Source organism: Oryctolagus cuniculus, chromosome 11 (assembly GCF_051225735.1).
Source record: "Oryctolagus cuniculus isolate XC-2025 breed Fujian yellow rabbit chromosome 11, ASM5122573v1, whole genome shotgun sequence".
Lineage (NCBI taxonomy): Eukaryota > Metazoa > Chordata > Mammalia > Lagomorpha > Leporidae > Oryctolagus > Oryctolagus cuniculus.
The window spans coordinates 120,800,670-120,822,132 of NC_142877.1; the positions used below are offsets into that span (position 1 = coordinate 120,800,670).

Sequence of the window (21,463 nt, forward strand, 5' to 3'; positions counted from 1 at the left end):
CATATGCACAGATTTCAGACTTTTCTTTTTGTAAAGTGAACTTTTAATTCCGCTTTCCACAGACTTTTAAAATCGGCTCATCATGTAGATACTTCCGGAGTGGCTGCTGTGGGCTACTGTGCCCAGTGTTGAACGAGACCCCCGCGGACCTCTGGTGAAACTGGGTTCCATACTAGAGTATAGACAAAAGCTCACAGATTGTCACCCTTGGTCAGGGTGAGGGGCAGGTGGGCAGGGAGGGGACATTTTGGCAGGGCTGCTTTGTGCGTTGGGTTGGCGGTTGGTGACCTGGGCCCTTTCTCTTGCCTGCTGCCCATAAGCGCCTGTGTTTTATATATATGTATATGTATACGTGTGTGTGTATACATACATATATATATACATGGATTTATAATAATCCTTTTAAAAACACATTAATCACAATGTTTCGTTGTCGAAAATAAAGTTTGAACATGCCAATTTTTCTCTTTTGCCTTTCATAGACTGTGTGTGAGTGGGGAAATTCTTCATGGCAAATGGGATGTGTGGCTTTGCTTCCAGGTGGCTGGGTCTTAGCTTCACGGCATGCTAAGGGTGTGGCCCTGCAGTTAGTGCAAGTGGCCTGAGGCTGCTCTCTTGGAATGTGAGGGTCTCTGTTGCGCTTTCTGGTTTCCGTGGCTTGGGATGGAGTCAGTGTTTCACAAGGCATGGCATCTGTCCCTTCAGCCTTATTAGTTACGTAGGGGAGCGAGGTCACCTTGCAGGCCGCGTGGCTGGGGAAACCCCAGCTCAGAATCTGATTTTCCAGTTTGGTGAGAGGAAGGTTTGAAGTGAGGACTAAGTAGCAGAGGCGGCAAATCGGAAAGAACTTGTCTCCTCCACGTGTCGGAGTCGTTGGCCTGCCCTGAGCTGCGCCGTGCGCTGGAAGCTTCCAGTCTGCTCCATGGCCAACAGGCAGTCCCCCAGGCTGGCGGCGTGTCCTCTGCTCCTGCCCCACGTGTGGCCACGTTCTGGGACTTGGAAGAGGAGCTCGTGCAGCCCTTGCGCTGGCCGGGGGTGCCCTGGTGCGGTGATCTTGGTAGTTGAGCTGCATTTGATTGGATGGTATAGGATGAGGTCTTTGAAAGGTCTGGTGTGGAGGCCGGCACCGTGGCTCACTAGGCTAATCCTCCACCTGCGGCACCGGCACACCGGGTTCTAGTCCCAGTCGGGGTGCCGGATTCTGTCCTGGTTGCCCCTCTTCCAGGCCAGCTCTCTGCTGTGGCCCGGGAGTGCAGTGGAGGATGGCCCAGGTCCTTGGGCCCTGCACCCCATGGGAGACCAGGAGAAGCACCTGGCTCCTGGCTTTGGATCAGCGCGGTGCACCAGCCGCAGTGCGCTGGCCACAGCGGCCACTGGAGGGTGAACCAACATAAAAAGGAAGACCTTTCTCTCTGTCTCTCTCTCTCACTGTCCACTCTGCCAGTCAAAAAAATAAAAAATAAAAAAAAAGAAAGGTCTGGTGTGGGCAAGAGGAGGCAGTCTGGGGCTAGGCATTGTTAGGACGTGAGTGGCGAGCTCTGGGTTTTAGCCCCTTTGCTGTTCCAGCCCGGCGGGAGGCCTCCCTGCACTTCCTCAAACCGTTATTTTCTCCCCCAGAAAATGGAGTTCCTGCGCACGCTGCAGGTGTCGTGGGGACGCAGACCTGCTCGATCGCCTGCCTCCCTCGCCCAGCCAGGTCCGCCCGCCCGGTTCCTCTGCCCTGGCCATTCTGTGACCTTTCACACTCTCGCCCTCAGACATACCCAAAACTTGTCGAGTCCCCCGCCAGTCGCACCCAAGCCGTGCCGAGTGCTTCCAGTTGGTTTTGAACGTGAGGATTTGGTGTGGCACATTTTGCCTGTGTCCCCATGCCACCGTCTGCCCCTCCTCCGCAGGGCGTCTGCTGAAGTCCGGGCTTGGTGAATCTGCCTGCACTCAGACCTGCGCGTGGAGCCATGGCTGAGTGCTGCCCTGCCTTGGGGCTCCTCGAGGGCCCGGCTTTCCCCCCTAGGTCCGCCTCGCCGGGGGAGGGTGTGTCTTGGTCACTTCTGCCCCACTTGCCCTGCTTTTGTAGCTGGCAGCTTACCCCCGTCCCTTAGCGACAGGGCTCCCACACCCCCAGCTTCTGTGGCTTCCTTGGGGCAAGAGCGGTTCTTCTGAGGCCTGGGCAGGTGTCCCCACTGGGCACCACTGGGGCCGCCATTGCAATGGTGTTGGGAAAGCGGTGGTTGCGGTAGAAATGATTTTATTGGTAACTAAGTTTGGCAAATATTATGCATTAAATAGACTTCCAACGAGATGGCCTGAGGATCTGTTGAAATAAAATGTCGTTGGCCGGCGCCGCAGCTCAGTAGGCTAATCCTCCGCCTTGCAGCGCCGGCACACCGGGTTCTAGTCCCGGTCGGGGCGCCGGATTCTGTCCCGGTTGCCCCTCTTCCAGGCCAGCTCTCTGCTGTGACCCAGGAAGGCAATGGAGGATGGCCCAGGTGCTTGGGCCCTGCACCCCATGGGAGACCAGGATAAGTACCTGGCTCCTGGCTTCGGATCAGCGCGGTGCGCCAGCCGCAGCAGCCATTGGAGGGTGAACCAATGGCAAAAAGGAAGACCTTTCTCTCTGTCTCTCTCTCTCACTGTCCACTCTGCCTGCCAAAAAAAAAAAAAAAAAAAAAAAAAAAAGAGAGAGAGAGAGAGCGAGAAATAAAATGTTGTTTCTTTTTTTTTTTTTAATTCTATTTATTCAAGAGGCAGAGACAGAGGGACAGCGAGAGCGTTCATCCACTGATAACTCCCCAGATGCCCACAGTGGCCCGGGCTGAGCTGGGAACTCAGCCCAGGTCTCCAGTCAGGTGGCAGGAACCCAGTCAATCACCTGAGCAGGCACCACTGCCGCCCAGGGCTTGAATAGCAGGACATTGGGATCAGGAGCCAGAGCGAGGCTTGCCCGGAGCGTCCTGACAGGCGGTGCGGGCCTCTTCACCGCTGGCAGGGAAGCGGCTGCTGGACATCCGCACCCCCATCACAGCCGCTGGCTTCCAGTCGCACCTCCACTTCCAGTCCCGCTTCCTGCTCGCGCACGCCTGGGAAGCGGCAGTGACGGCTCCAGCACATGGGTCCCTGTCACCTACATGGGAGACCCAGACGGAGTTCCTGGCTCCTGGCCTTGGCCTGGCCCAGCTCCAGCTGTTGTGGGCCTTTGAGGAATGAGCCAGTGGATGTGGTCAGAAGACTGATCTCTGCTTCTCCCTCTTTCTCACTCTGCCGTTCGATAAACAAATAAATAAGTAAAAGTTTTTTCTCCTGCTCTTTCTTCTGCAAGACCAAGGATTCAAATTCCAAACAAGTGACTTAGTAGGAAAGGGATCTGGCTAAACTCTGGGGAGCTGGGATGTGCTCACACTCAGTAGGGTAAGGGCCTACTCGTGCCTCAGTGGTGGAGATGAGATGTGCCTAGAATTCAGAGAAAGCACGGATTCGCTATTTTCTGCGTTGCAGGGCATCGTAGTTATCTGGCTGCTTCTCTTTTGCTCTGTTGGTAGAGATTTTCAAAGAGAGGGGAGAGGGCCGGCGCCGCGGCTCAATAGGCTAATCCTCCGCCTAGCGGCGCCGGCACACCGGGTTCTAGTCCCGGTCGGGGCGCCGGATTCTGTCCCGGTTGCCCCTCTTCCAGGCCAGCTCTCTGCTATGGCCAGGGAGTGCAGTGGAGGATGGCCCAGGTGCTTGGGCCCTGCACCCCATGGGAGACCAGGAAAAGCACCTGACTCCTGGCTCCTGCCATCGGATCAGCGCGGTGCGCCGGCCGCAGCGCGTCGACCGCGGCGGCCATTGGAGGGTGAACCAACGGCAAAGGAAGACCTTTCTCTCTGTCTCTCTCTCTCACTGTCCACTCTGCCTGTCAAAAAAAAAAAAAAAAAAAAAAAAAAAGAGAGAGGGGAGAGTTCTTTGCATTGCACTGTTCAGAGACCACAGGTAAACTTTAAAGTGCATCCTTTGGGTGGTAAGCACTGAGAGTGCCTTGGGGACTCATGGCTTCATGTGGCTGATTTGAGACTAGAAGAGGGTTAGGTAGATGTGCACAGTAGCTCCTCTTCCTCACCCCTTTTTTATGCTTTTTACAAACTTTTAAAAAAATTTTATTTGAAAGAGAGGAAGAGGCAGAAAGGGAGAGACCTTCCATCTGCTAGTTCACTCCCCAAATAGCCGCCTCGGCCACAGCTGGGTCAGGCTGAAGCCAGGAGCCAGGAACTCGATCTAGGTCTCCCAGGTGGGGGGCCGGGGGGCTGAGCACTCGGACCATCTTCCGCCACTGTCCCAGGCGCGTTAGCAGGGAGCTGGATGGAAGCAGAGCAGCCAGGATTCAAGCTGTGCCCTGTATGGGATGCTGGCACCACAAGTGGCAGCTGGACCCACGACACCGCAACACCCCAGCCCAGCTTTCTCGTTGTTAAGGGTGAGTGAGGGGGCCGGCGCTGTGGTGCAGCAGGTAAAGCCGCTGCCTGCGGTGTCAGCATCCCACATGGGCACCGGTTTGAGTTTCAGCTGCTCCACTTCTGATCCAGCTCTCTGCTGTGGCCTGGGAAAGGATTAGACCATAGTAGAAGTGGTTGGACCCCTGCACCCATGTGGGAGACCTGGAAGAAGCTCCTGGCTCCTGGCTTCAGACTGGTGCAGCTGCAGCCATTGTGGCCCTTTGGGGAGTGAGCCAGTGGTTGGAAGACTTTCTCTCTCTCTCTCTGCCTCTGCCTCTCTGTAACTCTGCCTTTCAAATAAATAAATAAATAAATCTTTTATAAAAAAAAAAAAAAACAAGAGCGAGCAAGGCGCCAAGTTGCCTCGCAGCTGTTTGTAGTGGACAGAGTCCATGGCAATGCAGTAACCACAGTGAGGTGAGAAATCGCAAGCTTCAGGAAGAGTCCTGGCTGTCCGCAGGTCAGCGTGGGGCTGCGTCCCCTTCTTTAGAGGTCTGTGACGTTAGTGGAAGCAGGCGGCACAGTCGTGGAGGCCAAGGCTGGCGGTGTGCAGTGCGGTCCCCTCTCACGCCGTGTGAACTGGGATGTTCTGGCTGGGGATTTCAGAAGCATCTCTAGGCAGCCTTCCTCACTGAACAAAGTGACGCCTACGAGGCTGCCAGTGTGACGCACGCGCCGGCCCACGGGACGCACACGCAAGCCCGACACGTTCTAGGCTGCACTGACAGCTCGCCTACCAGGTTAGTGTTGGGTTCACCATCCGCTCACATTCTAGTTCTGTGTCTTTTCTGCAGTGGAGGTTTCTGTTGTTGTTTTGGTTTGTTTTTATTTGAAAGACAGAGAGCCAGGCAGACACAGAGACCTTCCATCCACTGTGTCCACAAGCCCCAGGGCTGGGCCAGGCCAAAGCAAGGAGCTGGGAACTCCACCTGGGTCTCCTCCATGGGTGGCAGGCACCCATGTCTTTAAGCCATTGCCTCCTAGGGTGTAGCAGGAGGCTGGAGTGGAATTGAGGGCAGAGCTGGGACGTGACCCAGGGTTAGGTGGAATCATGGCAGTTTGTGGAGGTTGTTTACCGCAGAAGCATAGGGACTCCCAGTGCTCTTGGACTTGACGGTCTCTGACGGCTGTATTCTGCTCAGTGCTGTGATCGTCCTTTCTCAGGTCCACTTGGAAAAGCGTTACAGAGCCTGTCCCCAGGTGCAGGCGAGGGGACTCGGCCTCACCCCTTCACAGCAGGCAGGCGCCCCCACGCTCAGACCCTGACCTGCAGTCTCTTCTTTCCTTTGACAAACTTGCTGTAGAGAGCCTGTCCTGGAAAGTGAGACATTCCACTGCTGTGGTTTTCAAGTCGTAAAGATAAGCACAGGGCAGGACGATTGGCTGAAGGGTTAAGACGTAGGTCAGGACACCTGCATCTCAAATAGGAGCGCCTGCATTGGAGTCCTGGCTCCACTCCCAGGTCCACCTTCTGGCAGTGTGATGGCCCAAGTGGGAAAAACTGGTTTGAGTTCCTAGCTTCGGCCCCAGCAAGATCTGTGGCAGGCACATGGGGAGTGACCCAGTGGGTGTGAGCCCTGTCTGTCTGTTTCTCTCAATCTATTGCTTTGTCTTTCTCTCTGTGTCTCCCAAATAAATAAGAAGCCAAATCTATTTTATTCAATGAGGAGTCCGAGAAGAGATGAGTCATTAGAAATAAAAGTTCAGGTGAAGGGCTCCAGTGCACCTGGCTGGGGTCATGGCCCCTGGAGGAAAGGGGGTGGGTGACAGCGATGGCAAAGGCACACAGGGCTGGGAGCGCTTGGGCTGCCTGGGTCTGTGCCGGCCGTGGCGGTTAGGATGTGCTGGAGGTGTGCCCGTGCAGCTGTGAACCCTGGGGGGCCAGAGCGGCTGCAGCTCTCAGCTAGAGACAGTGGCTATGGGGGGCTGTCTGATTCCTGCCCAGGCCCAGGCCTGTGTGGACAAAGTACAGAGTGTGCCCCGGGACACGGACCTGAGAGGACAGCGGCGCGGTGTTTTCCTGAAATCAAACACTGCCGGCTTCCCCCGCCCCAGTCTCTGCTCAGATGCAGCCAGCACAGGCAGCGTTTAGTGTCCGGGTCAGAAGTCTACGCGGCGGTGAATATTTAACCACATCCAAGGACACCTGATAATCGTTAATGGCCGTGGAGGCGCAAGAGGAGCACAAACAGGAACTCCGCGGGCAACAGAGCCAGGAGGCAGCCGTGCCCCCGTCACTTCTCCAAGGCAGACGGAAAGAGCACACAGCCTGGGGGGATGAACTCAGAGGTGGGCTTTCGAAAAAATTCCATGTTTGTCTGAGAGGCAGAGACTCCCCTCAGCCCCCTCCATTGGCTGGCTCACTCCCCAGATGCCCACGAGCTGAGAACTCAATCCTGTTCTCCCTCATGGTGGGCAGGGTGAGCCATCACCACGCCTTCCCAGGGCCCGCATCAGCAGGGACTCAGGTCCTCCAGGTGGGCCGCAGGTACCTTAACCAGTGTCCTAACCACTGGGCTAGACACTAGCTCTCAAGGTGGGCTCTGGAAGGTATTTCAGAGAGACACCTGCTGGAATTTGATAGCAGATGTAGGACACCCTCTCCGAGAATGAAGCCTCTGGAAGATGAGAGAGCAACGAAACCCGAGGGGCCAGAACAGAAGGGGACACGGGCATGGCACGTCCCCTGCCGCTTTCTCCAGGGCACTGCCCCACACGGCTGTGCGGGAGACCCCGAGTGGCCTCACCCGCTGCATTCTGTCCTCAGGCCCTCACAGGCGAACCTCCTCCAGCGCTGGTTCCTGGATCTGGCCTTCACCGTCACTTTCATGAGCTCCAACTTGGCCGACTGCCTGCTTCCCGACGTGGCCCGCCACCTTCCTGTCCCCCTCCCTGAGCCTCGTGCCACTGCCCTGTCCAGGCACTAGCCCCCAGCTGGGCCTCAGAGGCAGGACAAGGTGCAGCTCTCAGCCTCTGATGGATTTCTCCAGTGGCCCAAGCCTCGGTTTCCTCACCTGTAAAGAGGGCATGCAGGCATGTGCACAGGTGGTGGTGGGCACCATGGATGGGCCCTGTTGGTGATGGACTCGCCAGCCTCAGGCTGACTCCCCCTCTCCAAGGGCTGGCGTTCTGTCTACACTGCCCCCCGTCCGGTTCTTCACTCACACTGTGGGGAGCAGCTCGGACTAGACTAAGTTACTGGAATTAAGACTTATTCTATGCATCTGCTCTCCTCTGTGGGGAGCAGCTCGGACTAGACTAAGTTACTGGAATTAAGACTTATTCTATGCATCTGCTCTCCTACAATATGGCGCTGGGAGAGGAGAAAACAGCTTCTACCCAGCTGCCTCCAGTTCAACCAATAAACTGTAGGACTTGCTCCTGATTGGAGAGCAGCGTACTCGGCGTGTGGGCAGCCGAGTTAGGATTGGCGGAGGAGGACTATAAAGGAGGAGAGAGACGGCATGCACCAGGAACATCTATGGGGAACATCTAGCTGAAGGAACACCCGTGCAGCCCCCGAGAGACCCGGCCGGCGGTGTGCCGCTCCCCTGCGGAAGTGGGGAATGTGGCCAGGGGGAACTGCCCTTCCACGGAGGTGGAAGGGATAGTAGCCAACCCGGGAAGAACCAGCAGCAAACCCGGGGAGGGCCGAGCAGACGAGGGAACAGCGCAGGGTCCTGTGTCGCTCCTCCACGAAGAGGGGGAGCGACACACACTGTGCAGCTTCAGCTGATGCGAGGACACATGCCCTTCGTCTCCGCTTCGGCCCTGAGATCAGATACTTCCCTAAACTGCCTGCAGGGATCGGAGCTTTGAGGCCTGGTGCTGTTCCTGCAAAGCATTACTGTGCATGTGTCCGAGGGGCAGCGTGGGATGCGGCTTTCTCAGGGGACATCCTGCAGACCAGAGGCTGAGGCACCAGTGTGCCCAGTCTTCCATCTGCTGGTTCACATCCCAAATAGCCACAACAGCCAGGGCTGAGCCAGGCTGGAGCCAGGAGCCAGGAGCTTCTACTGGGTCTCCCATGTGGGTGCAGGGCCCCAAGGACTTGGGCCATCTTCCACTGCTTTCCCAGGTGCATTAGCAGGGAGCTGGATCAGAAGTTGACACTGCCTCCCCCCCCCCCCCCCCCCGCTGGAGCTTCTTGCTGGCAGGTGCACAGGGCTGGCAGGTGCACAGGGCTGGCCTGGGGAGGCCGTGGCTCCCACCAGGTACCCTCAGCGGAGCTTCCCTCCAGGTTGACCACACAGCACCTCGTTCACAGAGCCTGCCAGGAATTTTGTCTGTGAGGTGCTTGATGGCCACTGTGTCTCTGATTTGACAGATTGTGCCTTCACTTCCGTGGCTGGAGGCCATCGGTCATTCCCAAGTTCCCGCCTTTGGCCAGCAAGCATTTCCTGACTGAGCTGCCACTGTGCAGCAGGCGCTGTCGTGGGCGTGGGGAAGCGGAGCAGGACGCAGGCACAGCTCCCTGCACAGAAAGCACCCCTCTGCATGAGCAGTGCGGACCCCCTCTGTGGTGGGAAAATCGCCTGTGGCCTGCAGCCCCTAAGGGTGAGCAGAGGCCGGGGGTTGCGTCTGCGAGCCTGCACAGGGCTCGGTGGGGATGGAGGGTGCAGCTCAGTGAACATTTGTCTTCAAAATTCGGAGTTTCCTTCCACTCCAGGAACCGAAGGAGGGAGAGTGAGGACAGATTACCTGCGGATCTAGAACCCGTCTAGGTTCTCCTGATTAAGATCCTAAGGGCATTAAGTGCTCACATTAACGCCCTGACCCCCGGGGCAGCAGAATCCCAGTGGTGATTATTAGCTCTCATCACGCAGTTAGTGACCTGTGTTCAGGCAGCACCGTGCATGGCGTTACGGCGCCTGCCTTTCCTTTCCCACCGGAAAGTGGACAGGCCCTCGGAGCAGGGACTCCGTCCCAGTCCCACAAGGCGATGGCAGCCTCGGAGGATGAGAGTGGGCTCGTGTGCACTTGAGCTCGACCCTGTTTAGCCCCGAGGAAGTGAATGAGGCACAGTATTCCTAGACACACACAAGCCTCTGATCCCTGCCTCCTCTGGGAGAATGGGAATGGGCCATATTGGGGTCTTCAGGTACAGGCCGCTTCTCGCTTTGCCCGGACTGCGAGCCCCGTGATGCGGGGGAGGGGCTGGCTGCCAGGAGTCTGCAAACATCGCCCTCCCCCTCGGCAGGGTCAGGGCACGGGGTGCTGGGGCGCCAGCCTCCCACCTGCCTCTGGACCCTGGATCCCGGGCAGTGGAGGAATGTTTCAGGCACTGTCTTTCTCAGGTCAGGTTTACTGCTGTCTAATTTGCCTGCAGTAAAGCCTATCCTTGAAAGGTGTATGGCTCCGGTCCCCGCCGCCTTCTGTGCTGGCTGCCAGCCCAGGGCCATCCTCAGCCTCTAGGGCCCGCCTGCACCAGGTCTGAGGCAGAGGAGTGGGCAGGGCCATGCTCCCTGCAGAGCTCTGGGGGAGGCCCCTTGCCACTTCTCCTTGCCGCCCTGGGTGATGCTGGCCACCCGCCCTTGGCATTGCGTGGCTTGCAGATGGCTCCTGGTCTGCCTCCGTCTTCATGTGGACTCCCCTCTGGGTAGCTGTGTCTGTGTCCAGATGTCCCCTTTTTATAAGGACGCCTGATGGACTCCAGTATGACCTCTGCTCCGACCTTGTTTCCAAATAAGGTCGCATGCTAAAGTTCTCTGCGCTAGGACTTGGACACATTTTTCCTGCCACCATAGCCCCTTAATGATGTCTGCAGTGTCCATTCTGCCACACAAGGGAACGCCTCCCCAAGCCCTGATTCAGGTGCAAACCCTCTGGGAGCTGTCACAGGGTGGCCACCCCATGGCTCCTGCCTTCAAGGTGCTCCACATCCTGTGGCAGCTGACACTTGCTCAAGGAGCTGTGGACCGCCGAGGCTGCCCGAGACCGGGCCAGTGTCAGGCCACGTCTCCTGAGGGTTCATCTGTGACATCCAGGACGAGGAGTCGTGACTGGTGCCCATGGGGTGAGCCGTGAGTGTAGGGACTGGGGTGGAGATGGTGGGCAGGAGTGGCCAGGCGCCCTGCCTGCCTTCTTTCTCTCCCTCGGGCTGTGGCTGCCTGGGTTGCGAGTGGGTGGAGGCCCTGTGGACTGTCACGGCTCCGGGTCCCCGATCATAGGAAGGAAGGGCTCAGAGAGGGAGCTGCGTTCCGGGGGGAGGCCTTCCCGGCCAGCTTCCGCCACCCTGCCGCTGTCCCGGGTAGATCGTCCTGTTTCCCAGCAGCCCGCGGGGGCCGTGCCCTTGGCTGCTAGAATGTGGCCCTCTGCTCTGCTTGAAGCTGCCCCGTGCTTTCTGGAAAGGGAACAGTTTTCCTGTTCTAACATTGTTTCGGCACTTTGATTAGGAAGCTCTTAGGCGAGCAACATTGCCTGACTCCGAGGAGAACGTGCAGGTAGCAGTGACGTCACTGTCCTGGACCGCACTCTGTGGGTTTTGCTGAAAAGGCCGGCATCCTTCCTTGTGCCCCAGAAGTAAAATGGCCCGAGCTCTTGGCCGCTTCACAGCGTGGAGCTGGCTGGGCTGCCGGCGGCAGAGGAGGGAGCACCAGCTCCGCGGTGGCTCAGGGCAAGTCTGGAGGCCTCCGTGAGAGGCTAGACAAAGTCTGATGGTTCGTCTGGGCGGTGGGGTGCTCACAAGGTCGTGAGGAGGTGCCGTAGTGTGGAGGGGGTGGACGCCTGACATTTGGGGCCACTTGGGGGCCACTTTGTCCCTGGGGTCTGGTCAGTCTATGGAAGAAATGGCCTGAGTAGCAGTTTCATGGTGAGGAACAAAACTGGTGTGTGAAGCCCCCCACAGAGAAGGCAGACCCTGGTCTCCCCCATACTCTGAGTTCAGACCCCAAAAAAGCTGCACCCAGAGTACAGGTGACCTGGATAACCCAGCGCAGGGTCTGCATGGGCAGGGCCTACAGTCCAGTCCTGACCTGTCGCAGCCCTGTGGTTGGGTTAAGGTGGTCTCACATCACTAGGGCCTCAGACCCCTGGCAGAAGCAAATCAGTGTTCTTTGCAGAGCTTATCGTGGGCTTCTAAGAACTGCTTAGTATGTTAGAAAACTTATTTGAGAGGCAGAGACAGGTAGAGATTGCCTGTGCACTGGCTTACTCTCCAGATGCCCACCGTGGCTGGGGTCGGGCTGGGCTGAAGGCGGGAGCCAGGAATTCAATTCAGGTCTCCCAGGTGGGTGGCAGGGGCCCAGTCACCTGAGCCATTACTACGGCCTCCCAGTGTCTGCATTAGCAGGATGCTGGAGTCAGGAGGGAGAGCTGGGAGTCAGACCAGGTGGTCTGATAATGGGATGTGGCATCTTAACCACTAGGCTAAACATCCCTTCCCTAAGGACAGCTTTCCAATACAAGGTGCCCTCACTTTGCACAGTTGCATTATGCAAGAAGTTCCATTCCCACAGTTTACTTAGCAACACCTGTCCCCCGCTCCCTGACAACACAGCCCAAATTTGTCCTCAAGTGCTGCCGCTGGCTCCCAGTCCACCAATTGCCATACAGATAACATGCGCATCTGCATCATAGGCAGCGGCCAGTCACATCACTTCTTTCAGAGTTGCTCTGTGATTGGTCCCTGAGCCTGTCGGTCAGGCCACACACAGGTTGCCACAGGGGTTGAGCTGCCTGCTTGTCTCCCAGTGATAAACTTACGCAAGTGGATGAGCAGGGGTCGCCGTGGCCTAGCAGTTAAGATGCCTTCTGTGATGCCAGCGACCCTTGTAGTGCTTGGGTTCAATTCCCAGCTCTGGCTCCTGATTCCAGTTCCCTACTAACATAGACTGAGAGGCAGCTGGGATGGCTCATGTCACTGGGTCCTGCCATCCACATGAGAAACCTGGATCAAGTTCCTGGCTTCTGGCTTCAGTCCCTTCTCCTCCTCATTTGGGTGTTTGGACATTGAAACAGTATATGGGAACTCTTTCTATCTGCTTCTCTTCTGTGTGTCTCGATGCCTCTCAAATAAGTGGAAAAAATATCTTTTTTTTAAATAAAGGAACAAAAGAAGAATTGACCCAAAAGACGAGAATGCAGCAAATGGGAGTGCACGCTCAGCCTGGCGGGGAATGAGCTGGTTTAAGACACCTGTGTTCCACATCAGGGTGCCTGGCTTTGATTCCTGGCTCGGCTCTGTTCCTGACTCCAGCTTCCTGCCAGGGCAGACCCTAGGAGGTGGTGATGATGGCTCGAGTAGTTGGGTGCCTGCCACTCATGTGGCGGATCTGGATTGAGTTCACAGTTCCCAGCTTCTGCCTTGGCCCAGCCCTTGCCCTTTGGGGCATATGGGAAGTGAACCAGCAGATGAGAGCTCTGTCTGTCTGACTCTCTGTCTTATAAATAAATATTTTTAAAAAGAGAGTAGCAAAAAGTAACCAGCAGGCTATAATGCAAGAAGTAAAATTAGACTTGAACACAAGTGGAGTTACAGAAAGAGCTGTGTTACCAGTGCAGGTGGCTGCGCAGTGATGACCACCTGCCACACAGCTGAGGAAGCTGGCCGTGATCTTCACCCTTGGGGATGCAGCAGCGCAAGTGATCCCCGGCACTGTGCAGGAGCTTACAGAGATAACGCGTGGCGTCGAAGTGCACAGGATGAGAGGCTGGAAGGTGGACTGAAAGGGAGTCTGACGCTCTCAAAGGTGCGAGAAGGTGCTTGCTCCGGTTCACAGGTGACGCGGTGGGAAGGTGCAGTGCCCCGATCAAGCTGCTGTTTTTACAGAAGACTGAAGAGCTTGGATTCTCAGAGTTTCTGATATTTTAGGTTACAGTGTACCGCGTATGAGTTTTACTTGACCTTTTCATTTCCCTGTGCATTTACAGCCAATAGTAAATGTTTTAAATATTTTAACAGAAAAATTTAAGTTGTAATTTCCCCCGTGGATTGTTAAAATCACGCCCCACATTTCTGCTTATGTGATCCTTCTTGTGCATCAGAACTGTGTAGTGATGACCACACAGCAAAATCAGCCAAGTGTGGGAGGCAAGAAGACCCCTGAACCAGCAGAAAAACAGGTGGTTTTCAGTCACAGGTCCACGTGACTCTAAATATTAGGCTTAGAAGACATGATCTCTGAATTCAAGAAGAATTCAATAAGATGAAAGATAACTTTTTAAAATTTCAGAAACAGAGTGACAGAGAAAAAGCTCCCATCCACGAATTTACTCCCCAGTGCCATGCTAGCCCAAGTCTTGGAGCTTGGAGGCCTCAGTCTAGGCCTCCCACATGAATGGACAGGGACTCAGTCACTTGAACCATCACCTGCTGCCTCTCAGAGTTTGCATCATCAGAAAGCTGGAACTGGGAGCCAGAACTGGGATATGAACCTGGGTACTCCAACAGGATATAGGCATGCTAACCAGTGTCTTAACTGCAAGGCCAAACATTTACCCCGAGACTGAGAATTTTGGTAGAACACAAGAAATTCTATTTTTAAAAGAGACATGGATTTGAAAATAAACAAATATAAATGACATAGCTAAAAAGTACAAAAAATAGAAAATACAAAATTATGTGCTCTATGAATATATAAAACAGTAGACACAACTACAAAGAGAACTGGTGAATTGTAAGGCAGATCATAAAAAATAGGTAAAATAAGTCACGGAGACAAAGGGATGGAAGTGCAAATGTATACTGAAGAATTCTACCCTACATATAGTTGAAACCCTGGGAGGAGGAAGAAAGAAAGGGGCAGAAGCAAATGTGAAGAGATAGTGCCTGAAGTTTTCTCCAGTACTGATGAGAGACCCGCAAGTCACAAGTACAAACTCTTAAAGCTCTAAAGCAGAATTTTAAAAAATCCAAACCTAGATAAATTATAATAAAATTGCTGAAAAAAAAAAACAGATAATCTCAAAAGAAGCTGGAAGTCAAAAGAATAGATATTACCTTCAAAGGGGCAATAATGGACAGAGAACTCACTCCTGAATGGGAACAATGGAAGTCAGAGACGGTGAGAAAGGTTTTCAGTGTGTGAGTGTTGGGTAAATTCTTAAAAAGTAATCATGCTTCAAATGATGAGATGCTTCTGTATTTATATCAGACCTGTACATTAAAGTCCACAAAACATTGTGAGGGAAATTTTAAACCTGAACAAGTGGCAACTTATATCACACTCTTCACTGTCATTAAAATGGCCACCGTCCCCTAAAATCGCCCCCAGATTTGTAGCAGCTGAAGTCCCATCTCAGCATGCCTGTTTGTGGAACTTGACGACTGATTCTAAACTTTATGTGGAAAGGCAAAGGTCTGAGAGTGTGGGGAGCAACTCGGACTAGACTGTTACTGGAATTAAGACTTATTCTATGCATCTGCTCTCCCACAATATGGCGCTGAGAAGGGAAACAGCTTCTACACAGCTGCCTCCAGTTCAACCAATAAACTGTAGGACCTGCTCCTGATTGCAGGAGAGCAGCGTACTCGGCGTGTGGGTAGCAGAGTTGGGATTGGTGGAAGAGGACTATAAAGGAGGAGAGAGACAACATGCACGAGGAACATCTATCTGAAGGAACACCTGAGCAGCCCCCGAGAGAGCCGGCCGGCGGTGTGCCGCTCCCCCGCGGAAGTGGGGAAAGTGGCAGGGGGAACCGCCCTTCCACGGAGGTGGAAGGGTCGGTAGCCAACCCGGGAAGAACCAGCAGCAAACCCGGGGAGGGCCGAGCAGACAAAAGAACAGCGCAGGGTCCTGTGTCGTTCCTCCACGAAGAGGGGGAGCGACATAATGGTGCCGTGACTTGGATATGAAGCCTAGGCAGGGTTTAGTGTCGTTCCTCCACGAAGAGGGGGAGCGACATGAGAGTAACTCGAATGACTTTGAAAAAGAGCAAAGCACTTGGAGAACTTAGGCAAATCAAGAATTTTTATCAAGCCACAGTAATCTAGACAGCATGGTGTTGATATTAAAATGAACAGATGAGTGGGACAGAAGAACAAGTCCAGAAACAGGCCCACATGTAGGTGGTCAGTTGATCTTGAGCCAAGTGTCAAGTCATTTCAGTGGGGAAAGATAATAATTTCCACAAATGATGCTGGGCCCACCCTCATCTCACATCAAATAGAAAAGAAAAATAATTACTAAATACAAATGATATTATATAGCATGTTATATTAATTTATAATAATGCATTATCATATAATAATTACCACTGCTGTTATGGCAATGGGTCATAGAGTTAGAACCATAAACTTTCCAGAAAAATTTCTTAAATGATTGAAAAAGCATGAACTATAAAAAGATGGTCATCATCAAAATCATAAACTTTTGCTCATCAAAATGTAAGAAAACGAGAAGTCAAGCCAGAGACTTGGATAAAAATAATCACAAAGCACATAGCCAATGAAGGACTTGTATCTGGAATAAGCAAAGAACTCTTCCCATTCAATAATAATACACAGCCAAATTAAAAATGAGTAGAAATTTTGAACTAACTCTCTAACAAAGGGCATGTTGTGTGAGTGGGTGGCAGGTAAGCATCTGAAAAGTTGTTCAGTGACACTGGCCTTCAGGTGACTGCGAACCAATAGTAGTAGGTAGCACCTGTTAATGGAGAGCACTACTAACACCCACTAGAATGGCTAGGCAACTGACCAACGGGGTATGAACATGTGGACAGAGAACTCTTACATTGCTGAGGGCAGTGTAAAGCATATGAGCCACTTTAGAAAAATTTTGGCCACTTACATTATTAACAAAAATATTGTTTACCTGGAGAACTGAATACTCAAACATTTGTATAAGGCCTTTTTATCCCAGTGTATTGGAGAATACTTTGCTAACCCAATCCATCACCAAAATCCAAGATGTAATTCATGGATGCTATGAAAACCCTCTTCTAGATTGAAATTCAGAAGCACGAAAACTGAAAAGCCAATGTATAAGCATGACTTCCAACTAAATGGTATTCTGGAAAGGCAAAACTATGGAGACAGTGAAAAGACCAGTGTTTGCCGGTGACTCAGAGGGAAGGAGGGAGACACAAGACAAAGAGTTAGAGTACAGGGCATTTTTAGGGCAGTGAAACTCTCTGAATGGTACAATGGTCATCTTATACATCTGTCAAAACCCATAGAATTTACAACACAAAGAGTGAGCCCTAATGAAAACTGTGGACTTTACTTAATAGTAATATATCAGCACTAGCTCTTCAGTGATAACTGATGCCCCTCCCCAGTGCAAGAACGCAGTATTGAGAAAGCTGTGGTGGGGATAAGGAAGGAGGTGGGAGTGCTGTTACTTTCTGTTCAGTTTTTCTGTAAAGCTGAAACTGCTCTAAATAATAAAAGTCAATTAAAGATTAAAAGTGTATATATTATTGGCCAGCGCCGTGGCTCACTAGGCTAATCCTCCGCCTTGCGGCGCCGGCACACCAGGTTCTAGTCCCAGTCGGGGCGCCAGATTCTGTTCCGGTTGCCCCTCTTCCAGGCCAGCTCTCTGCTGTGGCCAGGGAGTGCAGTGGAGGATGGCCCAAGTACTTGGGCCCTGCACCCCATGGGAGACCAGGATAAGTACCTGGCTCCTGCCATCAGATCAGCGCGGTGCCGTGAACCAACGGCAAAAGGAAGACCTTTCTCTCTGTCTCTCTCTCTCACTGTTCACTCTGCCTGTCAAAAATAAATAAATAAAATTAAAAAAATAGGGCCGGCGCCGCGGCTCACTAGGCTAATCCTCCGCCTAGCGGCGCCGGCACACCGGGTTCTAGTCCCGGTCGGGGCGCCGGATTCTGTCCCGGTTGCCCCTCTTCCAGGCCAGCCCTCTGCTGTGGCCCGGGAGTGCAGTGGAGGATGGCCCAGGTGCTTGGGCCCTGCACCCCATGGGAGACCAGGAAAAGCACCTGGCTCCTGGCTCCTGCCATCGGATCAGTGCGGTGTGCCGGCCGCATCGCGCTGGCCGCGGCGGCCATTGGAGGGTGAACCAACGGCAAAGGAAGACCTTTCTCTCTGTCTCTCTCTCTCTCTCACTGTCCACTCTGCCTGTCAAAAAAAAAAAAGTGTATATATTATATACCTGGGAATAAGCCTTAAAAATATAGGTCAGATCTTTACTCAGAAAATTGACCACATTATCAAGAGATATACAGCCCAAAGAAACAGATATACCATATTCATGGAAGGGACCACTCAGTGCTGGAAAAACGCCAGGCTAGGGATCTGAAAGTGATGCCCAGCACGTGCAGATGTCTGACATGTTGACTTGACACACACAGCTGATAACAGACGATGTAAGTCACTGGGAAGCTCCCTCCCTTCAAGAACTTTATGGCAGAAGGTTCCCTCTTTCTCTGAAACAGCTTGCTTCTGTTTGCATGTGTCCTTGTTTCTTTCAGAAAGAATTTGTTCTGTGGTCAGCTCTTGTCCTTCCATCTCTGGCAGCAGCTGTGGACAGGCTCCTTTCACAGGTTCATGACTTGAGATGAGAGTTGTGAGCAAGACAGGGAACAGTGTTCAGAATTCACTATCCATATTTGACTCATTCAGTCAGCAGTGACCACCTGCCTCATGGGGTGGAGGGCGCTGTCAGAGGGGAATTCCGCTTCAAGGAGTTAGTGATTAGTTGGCCAGAAGGGCAACAGTCAGTACCTGTGCAATTCAGAGGAGAAACCAGGTTCTTCCAGCCAGGGGATCCGGGGGGCTTTTGGGAAAAGTACTTGAACTTCCTCTTGAATGTGTGAGAGTGGGTGGCCTGCCGAGGCAGAAGGAATGATGTGAAGTATGGAGGCGGGAAAACATGGGGAGGGTCTGGCAAATGCAGGGTGGTTTATTTTGGCCAAAGTACAAGTGTGCTGAGGGAAGTGGAGAGAAGATTCATTCTTTCAGGATCACACATCATCGGATATTTACTGAGTGCCTTCTCTGTGCCAGGCATCGTTCTAAGCATGGGGGTGCAGCTGTGAGTGCAAACCCACAAACACCTGTTCTCATGGGGGGAGGAGGTAGATAGCGAGCAGGCCCTGTGTTTGTGGCTTGATGTGTTGCAAGATGCCAGGTGCAGCAGGAGGAGCAGGCAAAGAGCAGCTGAGGGTCAGGAGCCCGGGAAAGGTGAGGGCCACCACAAGGATGTCCAAGTTGGCCAGGAGAGGAGGAATTACACGTCGGGGAGGGCTAGACGCAGGCCAGGTGAGAGCTCAGCAGAGCAGAAGTGATTATAGGAGAGCCCTGGTAGAGTGGGCTGCCGGCCAAGCTCACTGGAGGATCAAAAAGGAGGTGTGACTGCAGGACTGTCTTCGAGAGGGAGACACATTGTCCCTGGGTAGATGTGGCACAGGTCATCCTGGAGGCCTCGGGCCATTGTGAGGTCTCGGCTGCAGAGTGAGGTGGGTGGGCTTTTGGCATTTGCTCTTATTTAGCTGCTGAAAGACTCCCTGTGGCTGGTGTCAGGGTCAAGGGCAGAACCACAGGTCGGTGATGAGGCCAACAGGGCTTACTGAGGGCCTGGGCTGGGCCTGGCAAGCAAGGCAGTGAGCTAGGAAGGTACTGCACTGCCTGGGGACACAGTGGCCTTGACTTGGGTCCAGTCTGCCTGCTGAGCAGCTGCCTCACCTTGGGTGACGTCTCTTTCCTTACCTGCAAATCCAGGTACTTGGAAGCATGCTCCTCGGAGGAGTCCCTCTGAAGGAGGAAGAATGAGCAGAGCTTTCCTCCGGATGATGAACATGGCAGCCGTGCAGGAGACTCTTGGGAGAGGAGACGACAGGCGCTGGGGTTGGGGGTGGGGGGATGGGAGGGCCGGGCCAGAAGGAACGATGCTGTGAGCTCAGGTGGCGGCAGCCAGATGGAGCCTACAGGGTGGATGTGAGTCACTGGAAAAGAAAACAGCCTTTGCAAACCAAGTGGTCCCAAGGTCCGTAGCTGTCACTGTGTGCAGACATGAAAGATTGAGGTCACAGCAGGGTGTGTTAGGGCCAAGGCATGTTCACCACTGTTGTGGCCCCAGAGACCGGTGCCTGCAGACAGGGTGACCACGGGGCACCTGCTGACAGGAAACGCTGTGGCTCCTGCTGTGGGCCCAATATGGTTGCGTCATCAGTGACCCCAGGAACCTGAGTGTCTCCTTGAGGGCCTTGGCGCTGGATCTTTCTAGTCAACATGTGGCAGTTTTCCTGTTTCTCTTGTTTTTATGCTGGGCTTTCCTTTATAAGCAGAGAGTTGCATTTTTTGCTTTAATAGCTTGCTTCTGTTCCCTTAGTGTTCTTGTCTCTTTAAATTGTTTCTCCTTGTTTCTCCAGAGCAGGGTTTGTTCCATGGTCAGCTCCTGAAGCGTAGGATCGGTGTGACCAGGCAGACACTGTAGCCGTTCCTTTCACACTCCTATGTGGGGGTTTTGGATGATGGTGTTTTTAGAGTCCTTTGATTTGTCATGTTAAATCGGCAAGGAAGCTAAGTAGCTCTGGGAACTGCTAGTTTCAAATAGGAGAGCCGTATTCGCACTTTCAGCTGGCAGACTGACAAAGCCCAGGGAGCATACATCACTGCAAAGGCCCGGAGCCTGGTTGGAAACCAAGCTTCAGAGTGGGATGTGAGACACCTTGAGGTGGAGGTTCCAAATGAGTTATTCCACACAGAGTCCTACTGGACCCAAGTCACTTCCAGGAGATGTTCAGGCAGTGTCTATATTCTGTTTAAAAGAGCAGATCTGGAACCGTACATGTTAAAAATGCCATAGTCATGTAAGATACAAGCTGTGGAAGTGGCTGGGGTTAAAAGGGAATGGCCATGACATGCAGTGCCTCACCTTCAACTCGATCCTGCATTGGAGGGGGCAGAGTGCCCTCAAGGACAAAGCTGGGCCAGCTGACAGAATTTCAAAGTGAGTGGCAGAGGTTTGATTCTCTGATGCTAACACTGGGGAGCGTACCACAGTGTGTAGGAGAACACCCTTATGCTTAGGAAATGTATAGTTCAGTACTTATGGGAACGGGGCAAAGTTCACACTCAAATACCTACACACATTTGGAGGGTGCTTTGAAAAGCTTGTGGGAAAATTGAATTAAAATAAATTATTTTGTTGCAAAAATATTGAAATTCACGCATAGTATGCATATTCCATCTTTTTTTTATTTGAAAGGCAGAGAGACAAAAAGACAAAGCTCCCATCTGCTGGTTCACTCCTTAAATGCCCAGAATGGCCAGGCCTGGGCTGGGCTGAAGCTGGGAGCTAGGAACTCAATCCAACGGCAGGGACCTGACTCCCTGGAGCATCACATCACCTCTCAGGGTCTGCTTTGGCAGGAAGCTGGAGTTAGGGCTGGGACCAAGAATGGAGCCCAGGCATTAGGATACAGAATATGGGTGTCTTAACCCCTATCATAACCACTGTGTCAATGCCTGTCTTTCCCTAATCTCTTGGAAGGCCCTTTGGCTGCATGCATGTCAGAATTCAGAATTTTTGGCACCAAAATGAACTTTTGCATTGCATTTTCCCAAACTCCTTAAAGTGCCGTCGTGTGTGTGCACATCCATACCTATGAAGAGAGAGCAAACAGGGTAGCTGGCAGCCATCATGAAAGCAGGCACGATGCTGTTTATGCTACTTTTTGTTTATCACGTTTCTATAAGTGAGATTACCTCCAAATTAAAAGTCAAAAAGCAAACAAACAGGACAATTTATATATGATACTTCCCTGCTGCATTTATTGCCATGTTTGGATTCTTTTTTTTTTTTTTTTTTTTTTTTTTGACAGGCAGAGTGGATAGTGAGAGACAGAGAGAAAGGTCTTCCTTTGCCGTTGGTTCACCCTCCAATGGCCGCCGCGGCCAGCGCACTGCAGCCGGCGCACCGCAGCCGGTGTACCGCGCTGATCCGATGGCAGGAGCCAGGTGCTTCTCCTGGTCTCCCATGCGGGTGCAGGGCCCAAGCACTTGGGCCATCCTCCACTGCACTCCCTGGCCACAGCAGAGAGCTGGCCTGGAAGAGGGGCAACCGGGACAGAATCCGGCGCCCCCACCGGGT

General features: G+C 53.2%; 1 protein-coding gene and 1 long non-coding RNA gene across 12 annotated transcripts in view; one reads left to right on the forward strand and one right to left on the reverse strand.

The window, feature by feature from the left end:
* Positions 1–21,463, forward strand: part of PPARA (peroxisome proliferator activated receptor alpha) — a 69,997-nt gene that overhangs the window by 1,995 nt on the left and 46,539 nt on the right. The window lies entirely within an intron of this gene.
* On the reverse strand, positions 223–21,183 carry LOC149123658 (uncharacterized). Its single transcript, XR_016216404.1, has 2 exons — positions 19,078–21,183; positions 223–18,196 (listed from the first exon to the last, which is right to left on the reverse strand). It is a non-coding gene; the product is annotated as an uncharacterized LOC149123658 (long non-coding RNA).